Source organism: Erythrolamprus reginae, chromosome Z (assembly GCF_031021105.1).
Source record: "Erythrolamprus reginae isolate rEryReg1 chromosome Z, rEryReg1.hap1, whole genome shotgun sequence".
Classification (NCBI taxonomy): Eukaryota; Metazoa; Chordata; class Lepidosauria; order Squamata; family Dipsadidae; genus Erythrolamprus; species Erythrolamprus reginae.
In genome coordinates, this window is record NC_091963.1 from 81,619,923 (window position 1) to 81,624,836 (window position 4,914).

The window sequence follows — 4,914 nt, forward strand, 5'->3', positions numbered from 1 at the left end:
AGAGACAGGTTACAAGCGGTGTGCCACAAGGGTCTGTTCTGGGTCCTATTCTTTTTAATATGTTTGTGAGTGACATAGGGGAAGGTTTGGTCTATTTGCCGATGACTCTAAAGTGTGCAATAGGGTTGATATTCCTGGAGGGGTCTGTAATATGGTAAATGATTTTGCTTTATTTAGCTTTACTAGATAAATGGTCAAAGCAATGAAAACTGCAGTTTAATGTTTCCAAATGTAAAATAATGCACTTGGGGAAAAGGAATCCTCAATCTGAGTATTACATTGGCAGTTCTGTGTTAGCAAAAACTTCAGAAGAGAAGGATTTAGGGGTAGTGATTTCTGACAGTCTCAAAATGGGTGGGCAGTGTGGTCGGGCGGTAGGAAAAGCAAGTAGGATGCTTGGCTGCATAGCTAGAGGTATAACAAGCAGGAAGAGGGAGATTGTGATCCCCTTATATAGAGCGCTGGTGAGACCACATTTGGAATACTGTGTTCAGTTCTGGAGACCTCACCTACAAAAAGTTAATTGAACGGGTCCAAAGACGGGCTACAAGAATGGTGGAAGGTCTTAAGCATAAAACGTATCAGGAAAGACTTAATGAACTCAATCTGTATAGTCTGGAGGACAGAAGGAAAAGGGGGAACATGATCGAAACATTTAAATATGTTAAAGGGTTAAATAAGGTTCAGGAGGGAAGTGTTTTTTTTAATAAGTTTTTTAATTAAATTTTTCCACAACAAACAAACAAACAAACAAACAAACAAACAAACAAACAAACAAAAAGCTTAAAGAAAAAGTGCCCAACACCAATAATCCCTCCACCATTAGGGGGTTCAGTTATTTACAGTAAATTTCAATTTCTTCCTTGGCTTCGGTTTACATTTCTTTACATACAAAGAGTGATTGAAGTTTATTTTTCACATTGTCATCATATATTCTACGTAAAATATAATCTTTCACCTTATTCCATCGTGCCATCAGCTTCTCCAATTTATTTTCATCACAGTTAATTAATCTTGATTCCGTAATTTCAAAGTGAATGTAGTCCACCATGTACTAGTATCAATTTTGGATTGTCCATTTATTGCTGTCCTTCCACCCTAATACCACTACTGCTTGTGCACTTTCCAAGGCTGCTGTTTTGATTTCTCTAAATTCTCGTAATTCCCCATGTTTAACTAATGTTGCTAATTCTTTCGTGATTGTCCAATTAATGTTTAACATATTGTTAATTTCATTCTGTACTTCCTTCCAAAATTTTTGAACTTCAACACATTCCCAGAGCATATGCATAAAAACTCCTTTTATTTGGCAACCGTGCCAACAATTTCCTTTTCCTTTCCTCTGGAAGTGTGCTAGTTTTACTGGCGTGAAGTACCATTTGTGTAAAATTTTCCTTCTCATTTCTCTAATTCTTGTGTTCTTTATCTTATATATATTTTCTACTACGTCTTCCATCTCGTTTTCATTGATCTGTAATTCGTTTTGCCAGTATCTTGTTAGGCCTTTAATCACTTCCTCTTCCACTTGTAATAACATACTGTAAATCTTACTAGCCTGTCCTTTTGAATCATTACTCTTTTCTTTCAGTATTTTCTCTAGACAGTTTTCTTCTCTTAAAAATGCTTCTTTAATCTCCGTTTTATTCAAATATTTGCATATTGCATTAATCTGCAACCATTTTTGTTGGCCCAACCACCATTCGAGGCGAGTTCTGTTAACTCTTCCATCTGTTTCATATAATTGTTCTATTCTCATTATGCCTTTATCGTTTAATTCCTTTATAACTCTATCTAGGTTAATGTCATTATTTATGTTCAAAACATGCAACGTTGATAATTTTGAGTTCCTATTTGCTAAGTTCCCTTGCCATTTTGATCAAATATCTACAGCTGCTTTCAAGGGATCGGCTAATCTATTGATTTCTATTTTACTCCATTTTTTAAATAAGATCTCTTTGTTTTTAACGTTGTTAATCTCCTTTTCAAGTTTCACCCACTTCTTTTCTGTCAGTAATTGTAATTCCATTAATTTTTCTATTTGAAATGCCTATATAATTCTAAATTTGGGTACCCCCATCCTCCATCTTTTTCTCTGGCAATCAGCCAACGTTTCCTTGTTCTAGGTTTTTTATTTCCTTCAATCCAATAATTCATTTTAGTGTCCCATTCCATTAATTTTACTCCTGGGAAGGTGCCTGGTAAAACTTGGAATAAGTACATCATTTTTGGAATAATCATCATTTTAAGAGCTCTTACTTTGGCCATTTTTCTCAAACTTTTATCGTTCCACTTTTTAATTTGCTTTTGCATTTTTTTCCATATTAAGTTATAATTTGCCTCAGCAATTTTATTTGGGTTTTTAAATAACCAAATTCCTAAGTATTTCATTTTTTTACATCCTAATTTCAATCCTGAGTTTTTTCGTATCTCGATTTGCTCTTTGGGACCTATATTCAAACAGAATATTTCTGATTTCTCAATATTAATTGAGAGACCTGATTGGTCTTTAAATTCCTGAAGTACCACCATTAATTTTCGCATCATTTCAATGGAGGTTTCAGACAGTATTATGGCATCATCTGCAAAGAGATTTAATTTCAATTCGAGTTTCCCAATTCGGTAACCCTTCCAATCCCTATCATCTCTAATTTTATTTGCTAGAACCTCAATTGCCATTGCAAACAAAGTGGGGGAAAGTGGACACCCCTGCTTAGTTCCATTTTGGATATTAATTTTCTCTGTTCTATTTCCATTTACCCTAATATAGGCCATATTATCCTTATAAATTTCTTTTATAATTTGACAGAAGTTTTCTCCCATATTTAATTCCTTACAAAGTTGAAACAGGTAATTATGACTAACTTTGTCGAATGCTTTGTACACATCTAACTTCAGAACACATAATTTCTTTTTGGTAGTGGTAGCATGGTGTAACATTTCTAATTGGTTCGTGAATCTTTCTTCCTTTAACAAATCCATATTGGTCTTCCCCAATTATTTTTGGTAAGATACTCTCTATCCTATTTGCTATAATTTTCATAAATATTTTACAGTCCTGGTTTAATAAACTGATGGGGTAATAGGATCCCGGATCTAACAAATCACGATCTGGTTTTGGAATAGTGATAATCTCGGATGTCTTCCATGACTGTGGAATGTTGAAGGTTTGAAGTATGTTATTAAATAGTTTCCCCAAATGAGGTAATAATTGAGTCCCAAAAGTCTTATAATATTCCCCAGTAAGTCCATCTGGGCCTGGAGCTTTGGCAGGTTTCAGTCCATTAAGAACTCTAATAATTTCATCATTTATTATTGTCCCGTTTAGCATTTGTTTATCTTCATCAGTTAGTTTCTCCTTAGTCTCTATCTTTTGCAAAATAATCTGATGTTTTTTATATAACTCTTCATAAAACTCTTTCATTATTTTTTTCAATTCATCATTACTACGTTTTGTAACACCTTTCTTGTCCCTTAAAGCAACTATACAAGATTTTTCTTTTCTTTTTTAAAAATAATTTGCCATTTGTTTCATTAATTTATTGCCCCATCCCAAAATTTTCTGCTTTACAATCAATCTCATATTATTCCATATTTGTTGATCCATAAGTCTCAGTTGTTAATTTTAACATTTTTAGTAAATTGTTCCACTCCCCATTTCTTGTACTTTTCAATCTTTCTTGAGTTAACTCAATATCTTTAATTAATTTTTTCCTTTCTGTCTCACATTTTTTTTAAATATAAATTTCGGTACTGATACAATTCCCTCTCATAAAGGCCTTATGTGCATCCCAAATTGTTGATTGCTTCATATTTCCCGTGTCATTTAATTTAAAATATTCAATCAATTCTTTTTGGAGTTTCAATTTATTTTCTTCTCTTACTGACACAATAGGATTGTATCTCCATATTTTTTGTTTATTGTTTGAGTCAAATACAATTACTGCTAATAATGGGGCGTGGTCAGATAACCAAATGCTTTCAGTTTCAGCTCTTTTAAGATATGCATTCCCGATTTTGTTCATTAATATATAGTCGATGCAGCTAAACTTGTTATGCCTAGCTGAATAGAACGTGGCTCTATTTGTCGCCTCGTCATGAAGATCCATCATACCTAATTTATTTAATGGCAAATTATTTTTCCCTGTTTCCCTGCTATCAGTTCAATATTGAAATCACCTGCCAAAATCACTGTACCTTCTGCGAAATTATTCAATTTACGCTTTGTATTTAATATGAATTGCTTTGTGTTTATATTTGGGGCATAAATTACTGCTAATGTTATTACCTTATTGTTCATTTTTCCTTTAACAAATAACATCCTTCCCTCCTTGTCCCTTTTAGTCTGGGTCAATTCAAAAGGAACTCTTTTATTTATTAAAATTGCCACTCCTTTACTTTTATTATTATTGATTCTGGACTCATATACCCCTCCCCAATCCTTACAGTTTGTTAATTTATCATTTCTTTTTCTCCCCTTATGTGTTTCTGATAAAAATAGAAAGTCTACTTTTTTATCCCTAGCCAGTTTCATGATTCTGTAATGTTTGATCTGTGACGACAACTCGTTCACATTTAGTGACATCAGAACTTTTTCACCCATTCCTTTTAGTTATGTTTCTCTCCTCTGTAAAGCGAAGCATATTGGAAGATTCTTCATTTGTAATCTTGAACCCCCACCCAAGTGCCCCTCCCTCAACATTCCCCCTGGGGGGAATCAATGGAAGAAATCTCCATTGGCTCCGAGAGGCACCCATGGCTTTGCTATCCCTCTAGTACGCTCTAACAAAAATACTCCTTTAAGAGTCAAATAGTAACCCTCAACCCCCCCCTCCTATTCCTTCCTTTAGATATTGAAGGGAAAAGAATACCCAAAAAGTTAGTCAGCTGGGAACAACAACACCAGTTATACAATGC